Consider the following 12,151-nt stretch of genomic DNA (forward strand, 5'->3'; position numbering starts at 1 on the left):
AAGGAGCAAGGGGCTGGAAGGGTGGGGTGACCTGGGAGCTTTCCCCCCAGCTGGGTGTGCTTTCCCCCCGGGGACGGAGGATTTTCAGAGGCAGGGATGTGATGAAGCTTTGAGGGGTGGATGGGAGGAATATTGAAATTCTGTGTGTGTGTGTGTGTGTGTGTGTGCGCGCGCCTTTTGTGGCAAGATCCTGTGGAAAGTCCTTTCTGAAGATCATTAACAATCTCTGAAATCACACTTTTGTCCACTTTACTATGGGATCATTTTAATCTTAAACATTTGTGGTGTTTCTTTTTTACACTCTTATTTAGTCTTGTTTTTTTTGTTTTTTAGCGTTCATTGTTTACTGTTCTTGCATTTTACCCTCCCACAAAGCACCTTTTTAGCTCTGCATTTTATGTAAATGATATAAAGTTTATTGTCATTATGTGTGCCTGTGTATGAGTGTGTGTGTGCATATGTGTGTGATCAGAGAGGTTAAGACAGGAAAACCCTGGCCATTGTGCACCAGTGACCCCTCAAAATCAATGTGACAGACCGGTTGATTGGCTGGAGGGTCCTGTCTCTCTGCACCTAATCCCTCAAGGTAGACCCTCGGCCAGGCCTGCTGCGCTCGTAAGTGTGTGTGTGTGGGGATGTATTTGTGCTTGTATGTGTGTCTTTCTGCACCTAATCCCTCAAGATAGACCAAAGGCCATGGGATGGGGTATTAGTGCAGTTACAGGGGTGTGTGTGTGTGTGTGTGTGCGCGCGTGCGTGCGCTTGAGAGTGAGCACTACTCCACAGTAGTCCAATTAGACTGCAGAGTACCTGTGTATTTCTATGGGACTCAGTCATGTGTGGAGGTAGTAGTGGGTTTTGGGGTGGGGGTGGGGGGGGCAAATTTTAGGGCAGATTTGGTCGGATAACCCAGTTGGGGCGAAATTAGATGCAGGCATCTGGATATGACCTCCGGCCCTCACCGTGACCCCGGGTCACTCTGGGGTCACGGGGCACAAAGCAGAACGCTGACCCTGCACAGGTCAAGCATGCGGGCGGCTGAAAGGACGCCTTTGTGGGGTCTGGCATGCTCACTATTTCCCATGAGCACCAGGGGACTGTGTCTGCGCAGGAAACTGGACCGGAGAGCCGGCCAGACAAGGTGTGTGTGTGTGTGTGTGTGTGTGTGTGGATGGAAACCATAATTGATTTTTGTTTATATTTCTGCTTGTTTGTTTTATGATTATCACTGACTGGAGGTCATAGTTTACCTTGATTTTTATTTGCTGCTATGTTACCTGGTTTGTGTTTGTTTTTGCACATTCTGGACAGACTTTGGACAGAAGCTACAAACTGTCAGGTAAAAACTTTGTAACTCCAGTTCATGTTTAAACTTCAGTTGAAGGATTACATACTCGTTTGGTTAAATTCTACCACCCTTGGGCTTTCTCCCTTTCAATTCTAATCCCGCTTTTCTTAGCACCTGAAAAGTTGACGTTTTTGGAGATACATGATTTTTAACATATGTTTATGTGTGTGTGTGTCAGGGAGAGAGATACGGCTTAGATTTTTAGGTATGCCTGTGGTCGTTGCTTGTGTACATCTGTTAGCGCCTCCTTAATGAGCGCATGCACGCTGCCTCCAGTGCTGTGTGTGGCCCTCAGAGAGGGAGAGAGAAGCCCTCTGCTCCAGTAATCACATTTAATTACGCACCAGCATTAGACGGCCTATGAATAGGGTTTTTAGGCAGGCCTCTCACACAGAAATTGGCTGCATCCAGCTGAACATTGCCCACCTTTGTCCTACCAGGCCCACTATATTCTATTAAGACTTTGTCATTTGACCATCAGCAAAGCACTACGGCCTAGCACTAACAACTGCTGGACTAATGCTACACATTAAAAAACGGGATGGCAAAGGGAACAATAGGCGTTTTCTTGGCTGAACGGCTTGCGTCTGCCCCATTAATGAAGCAAATGGACCACACATTAGGCTCCATCCACAATTACATAGCACCTAGAATCGCAGATAAAGGATGTGTAGTCTCAAGAAAATCCTCCGCGTCTGCTTATCTGAGGTTTAAGTAAAAAACTGTGGGTGTTTTCTTTTGGGGAGAAGAAGTGGAATTTACTTTGTTAATCTCCGGGGTGGGGGGGTGGGGGGTTCTTGCACTGTGAAATCAATTTGGAAGGAGAGCGTTTTTTAAGATGACGTACGATTTTAGCATTGCAGAGAGAGAAAGAGGGAGAAATGTCAAAGTCGCCATCTGCACCACTCAGCTCTGTACGCATGCATGTGCAACGTGTGTGAGTGTGTGTGTGAGTGTGTGTGTGAGTGTTAACACTGACATTCATCACTATGTTTACGTGCAGGAAGAATTCTGTTCTTACTCAGATAACCTGGCGTTGGGTTCCACATGTGTAAACATCACAACTCGGATAGTTTATACCCCAAAACCAAACATGTGACTGGGAAACCACAAGAACATTTAAGTGCTTTTACTGTATTAATTCTTGCAGATGCACACTCCCAAAGCATTATGGGTACATTTTTGATTTTATTTCCTTTTTTTTTTTTGTTACTGTACTTGCTGTTACTACTGAGCTGTCAGTTTCCGATTATCTGGCACGACTGAAAGATCAGCTGCATATTCATATTTATTTTATTGTTTTTTTTTTAGTAGATGAGATTTTCAAATATCTCATGACTGTGTGTAACATGCTGTACAGTAGGGCTGGAATAATGCAGCAGTAATAACCCTCACATCACTTTGACTGTTTATGTGTTTAATTCCTCTTTTGACAGCAAACGAGACTAATTTTCTACATTAGTGTCGGCGTTTAGGAAAAAAATCTTCTCTTGACACACACATACACACACACACACACACACACCGTGTCTGAGAGAGCGCCCAAACTGACCATAAATCCAGAGTGTTTTTAAAAGGCCAGACTCATAAAGAGAAGAGGTGACAGAGCACCACTGATGGGTCAATATGGCCCCCATCCTACCGCACACACACACACACACTCACACTCTCTCTCTCTCTCTCTCGCCCTCACACTCTCTTTCAGATGCCACACATACAGTACATACAAATGTACTCACGTGCATGAGCACACATGTAGCGCATAGGCACACACAGTATGTTACATTTGCATGAGAACACACTCAATCACTTTCATACGTGCATGCTGTATAGCCCACACATCTAACCACACGCACAGTGCATACTGAAGCACATGATGTACAGTATGTAGGGACTGTGTGTATTAAGACACACACACACACACACACACACACACACAAACAGGACCAGTGTGTAGTGAATGGTGTGTTTGACTGGAACAGAATGACTGTGGGGATTCATGCTGGCTTTCCTCTATTAAACTCTGCAATAAGGCTCACTGTGTATGGGAGTGCTGACGTCCCTGCCCACCTCCGTGATCTACAGCCTGTGTGTGTGAGTGTGTGTGTGTGTGTGCTAAACTCTCTACCTGTTCCCAATGATCTATAGCTCCAGGGGATTTTATATACCATATACGAACATTTGTGTGCATTTGTGTGTGTTTAAATCAATGTTTGCGAGTGAGCGTGTCCACATGGGCGTGCAGCTGCATGCTCCACAGCTCTGGTTTGCAATGGTTTGGGATTTGGCACACAGAGGGAGGGAATTCCTTCAGATTCGGACCGAAACAGAGGAGGGTCTCACTGGTGACTCCAAACTACTGCAAACCTTGGACGGGGGAGCGATAATTTACAGTCAGAGCGGGCTGCAACTGAAGGGGACTCAGTAAAGTGGTGGAAACGGGCCGGCCCGTATATCTCCCAGTAATTGACGGCGTTGGAGTTCTGTGCAGGGTTCAGAGCCAGGAGAAGATGGTGTTATCCCAGGTTCTCCTCTGGCTCCTCCACAGCTCCTTTCCCTTTGGCCATCTGCGGCTGCTCGGCCAGAAAACGGGCCTTTCATTTGAAACACTGCTTTATGTGGCTCTCTGGTGCCAGCAGCATCATTAGGATTTTAGGAGTGGCACTTATCACATGAACAGCCAGGTCCTTACCCAACGAATATTAGGACTATTCCTGCTTTTTTATTGCTTTGTTGATTTATTAAAGACACAGAGAGAATAGACAGCAGCCTGAATGCCCACAAAAAAACCCATAAATGGCCTCGTCCTGACTGCCCAGGCTAAAAAGCTTTTTTTATTTTTTTTTTAAATGTATGTGAAAAGTTAGGTTTTTTTTTCAAAAAAATGCACTTAGAAAGTGAGAGGGATTTTCCCAACCACATAAGGATCGCATAGAAGAGACATGACAAGAAACAGACAGCAGCTCTATATAAAAGTGAAGGAGTCTGGAGGTCTGGGCGGACAGTTTGCCACATTTGAGTCCAACTTTGTTGGTCATTTCAGAAAGTTTATTTGTGAGCGAAATTAAAATGCTCTCACAGTATTTTGCGAATCTTGCCACACGGAGGCGCAGAGCGCTGTAGGATCAGGATCAGAGGAGGTGAGCATGGTGGCTGCTCAAAGTTTAGCCGCTTGTTTCTGCACTTTTTATATGATTAGGGTTGATGCAGATAATGAAAGGGTCACATTTGGAGTTTAAAGGGTCGCCCATATTGCATTTGTATCTAGCCAGTTGGGTTTTTTTTTCCAATTTTTTTTGTCTGAGTTCTGCTACTGTTCCAATAGAATGGATGTAAATGGTATTTACACCCAAACACCCCAAAAAATTCAAACAATTACTTAGGATACTGGTACTTATAAAAACTGTTGATGGAGAATAGTGTAAGACCAAATTAACCAGGACGTTTTTACTTTACTTTACAACGTTGCTGTTGAAAATTTGAATGTGTACTTTCATTGCTGTCAGTACCACAAAAAAAACCCCATTCACCTCCAATTCATCATGGGGGCAGAAATCTCAGACACACAAATCTAAAAACCTAAATTAAACCCAGACTATCTATACACAAGACGCTGCTAGAAGTAATGGAGAAAATAAGCTTTTTTTTTTTTTTCTTTTGGTAAAGTGACTTCCCTATTTTAAAATGTAAATGAAGTGCTGTTACACTTTGAGGATGTGCAGGCTAAAAGATGAAGGGAGAAAACTGAAGGTCATAGGTCACACTTAAGCCCACAACTTTGAATACGCGTTAACATCTCACCTGAGAACATCACGCCAGGACAGAAAACGATGATATAAATCTCACACTCCAGCTGCTGTTTCTCTCCCCCGCCGTCTTTTGCTATTTTCTCATCTCTTAAGACTTGAATCTGATGTTTGTGTGTGTGTGGATGCAAACACAGCAGATTCCCCCTAATAAACAGGAAATATCTCTTCAATCCCAATGAATAAGACACAGGCTCAAGCATTCACTTGTCAGCACAAATTATGGTCCAATGCTTACAGTTATGGATGTTATCTCAGTCCAGCAACACACACACACACACACACACACATCCCCTTCAAACTACACTTGTGAAACAAATTTTCAAGGATTTTGAATTTAAATTCTTTGGCCTGATTTTAGCATCAAGTCTTGCAAAGCTCACCCACACTCGTCCAGTCCTCTACATACTTTTCCACATTCCTCCCATTTCTGCTTTTTTTTTCTCTTTCTGGAAGGATATACTATCCTTCTTCCCTCTCTCCCTTTTCACATGCCTTCCCCGCCTCTGCTTGTTCTCCCTTCCTCTTCCTTTCTTCTGTTCTCATCGAAATTCAGCTGTGTAATTCCCTCTCCGAGGACACCATTGATCTCTCCCTTCCTGCATGTTTGAGAAACACTGGGCGGGCAGAGCGAGACAGCGAGAGGACGAAGGCCGAGGAGGAGAGGGATGACAGGAGTGAGCTGGGGAGCGAAACAGGAAGCAGGGAGAGAGAAAGCTGAAAAGGGGAGAGAAGAGAGGGGAAAAAAGGGGGTAAAGAAGAGGAGGAAGGGGGAGGCAGAGGAGGAGAGCCAGACCCCCCCCCCTCCCCTTGTAGTGGCTGGAGAAGAAAAGACACGGGCTTCCCTCGTGATCGCATCTTCCGCCCCTCTTTTTGAAGCACAGAGAGACAAGAGAGCAGCTATTTACTGGAGCCCACACATAATGGCCACTTTTATTTACTTTCGTCCATTTAGCTTCTGCCAAAGACTCTCTAGTGTGTGGGCCAAAAACAGAAACCCGAGGTGTTTTACAAAGTACCAAAGTCCCCTCCTCCTCCTCTGTGTGTGTGTGTGTGTGTGTGTGTGTGTGTGTGTGTGTGTGTGTGTTATTTATTTATTTTCTAATATCCAACTCCAAACCACCCACAAAACAAAAAATCCCAATGCAGAGGCGACGTGTACCCCCTTCTCAACATGTGGGCACATTTATATGTGACCTGCCTTCAATCCACCCCCAGGCCAGGCCACACTAACACACACACACACACACACACACACACACACACACATACACATTAAATCCACACACACAGACCCCTAGTCTGACATCCAAAAGGTCAGCAGTCCCATCCAGGCTGCGACGAAGCTGACCCCCTGTCCTGAGGCGAGCCGGGTGACCAACCAGTCCTCTCCTCCGAGTTCACCACTGACCTTTACAGAGAGTTTCATTGCTACCAGACGTCAGACAAACTGCAGCTCATCAGGAAAATCAGGCCGTCTTCATGGACTCTCTGCTGCTCTCTGTGAATCTTACTTTCCCCCTTTATTATCAAATCTTATTTGTTTATGTAGAGCTTGCTCATTTATTTCCTTAAGTCAAACTAATCCTAAAAGCTACAAAAAGTTATTTGAAGAAGGGTTTTGGAATTTCACCAATCTCACACACCACATTTGAGAAAATCCTCCTTTTTGTTTATTTTAAATTGGTATTATTTCTAATAAAATCAATAATATACTCACAATGTTGATATTACTGTCTGCTTATAACAGCAACATGAAGAATGCTATTTGTAGCTTAACTGTTAATTTAGCACTCAGATTTTAGTTTTGTGTCTGTGTTCCTTGAAAACCATGTAATGTGTGTCCAAAATGTCAACTGGATGTGTGCCATTAACTAAGACTAACAGCCTCGTTTTCATTTTTGGGATAATGCCTGTTTGAGATAATCCAAAGTATTTTATGGGTTTTATTGGCCAAAGAAGTAAGAACATTTTCTCAACCCTTTAATCCTTCAGCGTATCTGGAAACTGCTCTGCACGTTGGTGATGTTATCAGGGCTGCAGCCTGCGTTTTAGAAATAACTGAGAGCAATTTCCCCCAAACCAACTGTACCCCTTGTCCAAAAAAATTTGATGACACACCAAAAAGAAAGTCTGCAAAAATATTCATTTTCATATATATTTTATTTTTTTGGTTTAGTGTACTGTTTAGTTGTATTTTCTAAACAAACCCGAATATAGTTTGAATGTCCACATGACCTGGAATAAAATTGTGGTGGAGAAATACTGAAATATTTATTCCTTTTTTTTTTTGTGAACAAAAGGTTATCAATCTCAAATGTATTAAAAATACTACAATTAGTCAATTAAATAGCCACGTGTAGGATTCTATTGCAGTAAATAAAAGCTTCTCCAAAAAACAGAAAGCACATCAGCTCAGTATCCAAACTATAATACTTTTTAGATGTTATATTGCTGTTTTTACCTCCTTAATTCTTAATTTTATTCACAGGATGTTTGAAGAGATGTATTTTAATATTGAGAAAATCCCGACACAGCTGCCTGACATCTGTAAAAAGTAGAACACCAGAAAAAAATCTATTGACTCTTTATGTGTTTACCTGCATAATATTAGACTTTTGCAGCTTTTGTAATCCTGGATCACATTGTCATCAGACTCTTTAACTTGCAAAACTACAGCCGGCGTGTGACTGATCATCCTGCTCTTGCACCATGCTTGTTTTCTCTTAGTGAAACGAGAAGCTGCATTCTCTCAAATGAAACTCACAAGGGGGCTGATCACAAGACGGGGCGGCTTGTGTGCCTGCCGACAGCACAGTGACGGACGCCCCTCTTGCCCGGCGCTCGATGCCGTAAGTTAGGGGCCTCTGAGCCTCCTGCATTTAAAAACAAATAAGCTGCCATATAAAGATCATCCCTCATTTCTTCTCCAGTCACTCAGAGCCACCCCCTACTGACACACACACACACACACACACACACACACACACACACACACACAAAGACGCGCAATCACTTAACGTGCACTGACCTCCATACCTCACCAATCACTAACATACCCACCTCCTTTTAAAAGAATTACTGCATAGCATTTCCTAACCATGCACATGCTGCACAACAAGCAACACACACACACACACACACACACACCCAGGCGTGCACCAGAGGCCAACATCTGTAAAGGATTTGTACAGTGAGATGATACCCAATAATAAATAATGTGAACATTTGAAACTCATTTCAGTCCCCCTCTGTGTGACCCCAAACAAGGTCAGAGGAAAGTGCGTGTGTGTGTGTGTGTGTGTGTGTGTAGGAAAAATGAAGATGGAACAAGAAAGAGAGAGACCCCGCGTGTACGTTTACACTGCATCAGTGTATTATTCATGCATGTCTATGATATGACGAATCCCAGAATCCCACAGGTGTTCCCAATTCCCAGTTACCGCAGTGACCTCGCCTCGGTGTCCCCTCTCTCACCCTTCACCATTTCCCCTTCCAAAGAATATGAAGAAAAGAAACCCGCTCTCCATCAAATCTCACCTCCTCTGCTGACTTTTAATCTTATGGATCCTTTAATTGGTTTAGTTAATCAGATTCAGATGATCCAGGATCACCGGGCTCTGGTTTGGTGTGTGGCCAGTAGGGGAGGCTGTGGCTCATCCTTTGAGACTCCTCCAGCACAAAACCAGCTGATCCTGCAGGTCAGAGGTCAGATGGCGAAGCACCAGGCGTTCCAGTTGAGCAGATTCAGGAATTAACAAATAAAAATTCCCGAAAAAGGCAAAAGAGAGGAGGTGGGACTGCCGGGTGAAGTTTACTCTGACGGAGGATGTGACTCCTCATCCGTCCTCCTCCTCCAGCCTTTGACCTCCACCTCCTCCTCCTCTTCTTCTTTCTCAAGACAGACTGTTGCATATTTTGTTGTTGTCATGGCAGCAGTTGTTGTTGTTTGAGGCCATGACAGGATCATCTGTTATGTCACCTGACCTCACTCTGAACCCCCCTCCCACACACACACACACACACACACACACAATTGTAGTGTGATGTCATCTCAAACAAGACACCTTTAACTTAAAATGAAGCTCCGTCTTCTGCTGTGGTGTGTGTGTGTGTGTGTGTCTGCGCACGTGTGGGTGTGTCACTGTGTTTTATGTGTGTGTGTTGAGCACATACATGTGATCTTGCGTGCTGTAGAGGAATGTAGAGAGGCGGAAGCTCAGCTGTGTGTGTGTATTTCGTCTGATTTTATGTAGGTGAGAATGAGGGAGGGAGGGAGGGAGAGGGAGAGGTGGCATATGACATGTATGTCATCTATGGGGGGGAAGGAGGGGAGTAAATCTGACCCCGGGACACACCCCGCCACACAAACACACACACACACCGGCAAAGGCACACACCTTCACATCTGGTTTGGCCATCAGCCCCATTCTCAATTGACGTGCCCCTCCTCCAACACACACACTCACACACACACACACTGACTCACATTAATTCTCCCTGTAGTGCTGCTCCTCACCCCTTTCTCTATCACTGGCAAAGTAAACCCACCATGTGAGAATGATGAATGGGCTATCCTGCACCGGAAGCACACGTTAGAAACCCCCTGCCACTTTGGCCTGCTTCTCACACACACACACACACACACACACACACACATACTCACACTCCCCCTCGCTTGCTTTCTCCCACTCTCTTTAGTCCACTATCCTCTCTTCTAGTGACCTCATAAGCCTCCTTCCTTTACTGGTCGACACATTTACCCTCCGTACACACACGAGATCCTGGTGTGTGTGCGTGCGTGTGTTTCAGGCCAATATAGAGAGTGGGATGTCTTGTCATTGTCACACACACACCTGGAGGTCATGTGCTTGTGTTTATTGTGTGTTTTGCGTGAGTAGCTGCTTTTTACTACACAGTAGGTGTGTGTGTGTGTGTGTGTGTGTGTGTGTTGAGGCTAAAGGATTGTGTTCCACAAAAAAAAAAATCCAAAAATTCAGAGATTTCCCTTTTCAATCCTTTATTCAAAAATGTAAGCATCACAAATAAACACCATAGAATTTTTAAAACACAATCCATGCGACATCGTATCAGTTTAGCATTGCAAATGACATATTTCATCTGTCTCCTCTTCAGCTATAGACATCACATGTACAGTTGACCTGAGGGACTCAGAAATCAGCCAGGGGAAAAGTTGAAACTCCAGGTGGTCCGCAACCAATTAAATAAAGCATCACTGTGCTTCTTTTTGAAACACACACACACACTCTCAGGAAAAGCCCTCTAGATGCAGCGGGAGATGTTTTTTTTTTTTTTTTTTTAAAGGAGAAAGAGAAAAGAACAGTTTTTTTTTTTTTCCACAGTGCTGGAAAAAAAGGAGAAAGAAACGAGTTTCATTTGCTGTCAAAACATTTGTAGTGGAATTAAACATATGGATGCCACAGGCAAAGTGAGGGCTGGAATATATTAGAGCTGCACCATGTTACACTAACCCTCCAGTATCTTACACGGCTCCGAGAGATTAATAGAATAAAGAGGAGAGGGAGGGGGGGGAGGAGGTGTGTGGTGGGGGGGGGGGAGAAAGAGTGAGTGAGTGACTGTGTGTGTCTGTCTCTCTGAAGCCACAGCAAAAATCAATATTTTTCCATGATACACGGCTCCGGCTGCTGGCCGCATATACGTACAGATGTCCCCATCAAAACCTAAATATTAGCTGTCCTCAACTGCAGGCTGACTCCCGAGTTCATTAGGCGCGTCTGTTTGAAATTGTAGTATTTGATTTGTTTATGAATCTGTTACAGACATCGCCCGTTTTCATAACAAAACCAAACTGACATTGTCTCTGTAGCTGATCTACACACTCCTTATTCCAAAGTGTGAGTGGGCGCCGTCACTCCTCACTTTACAGATAATATTCTGCACCCAGTTCCAACACGTTTGGTTCCATCATGTCAACATGCTGGTGTGAGTAAGAAAAAAAAAAAAAAGAATTAAAAAGAAGCCCAAGGAGCATAATACAGCATCGATTTCTTCGTTCTATTAAATTAGTGCGTTTCAGCATGGCAGGGTAATTGTAGAGAGCAGAGAGGGGGGGGGGGGGGGAGGAATGTGCAGATACGTTCACAAATGAATAGTGGGCTTGTTGTTTTATGCCCTCAGTAAGGAGAGAATTGAACTATGCGTTGAATGCCTCAAAGGGAATAGAGCCTGATGGGAGGGGTACCTCACCAGCCTCTGGTTTAAGATCTACAAGTTTTTAAGAATGGACAGACTGCGAAGCTGCAAGATCACTTTTCAGAAAATATGCTGTTAACACAAACCAAGAATAACTCATATTTTCAAAACTCAGCACGGTTTTCACGTCTCGCTTCACTTCCCGGGGCCTTATGAGCCCGTATAACTGGCATCAGTGTGATACCACTGGCTGTGATATTTGCTATGAATGGGAGTCATAAAAAGAGTTTCAGTGGTTTGACCCTAAAAGTATTTCCACACTCACCAGGTAACTTGAAAATCTATAATTTCAAATGAATGTAGATTGTAGTTTATAAGCAGTGCTGTCAAGTCACATATAAGCTTGAATTGTTTGTATTTTTAACATAAAATGATAAATTAATGATTGCTTTCCTCTATAAATGAGCTCTAACATTTGAATCTGAATTCGAAGATCTAAACAGCGAGTGGAATAAGACCAATTGAAATCCATTGATTTAACTTTCAGAATGACTGTATTAGATTTATGAATGTAGTCATTTCACTCATATCTCTTTAACTACAAACATGTTGTGGAACACTTTAACAGAGGTGTGAATAATAATAATAATGCTATATTCTGTATGAATCTGATACATCCAGCCGTGCACATTTAGATCACTGGGTTGAAAACAGACCTACAATAGGTGGAATTTTTACACAGTGAATTTTAGTGTTTTTAAAAACCAAAACAAAAGGTCTATACTACAAAATCAGGAAAAAAAGCCACTCATGTCCTTGACAT

Source organism: Pempheris klunzingeri, chromosome 20, assembly GCF_042242105.1.
Source record: "Pempheris klunzingeri isolate RE-2024b chromosome 20, fPemKlu1.hap1, whole genome shotgun sequence".
Taxonomy (NCBI): domain Eukaryota; kingdom Metazoa; phylum Chordata; class Actinopteri; order Acropomatiformes; family Pempheridae; genus Pempheris; species Pempheris klunzingeri.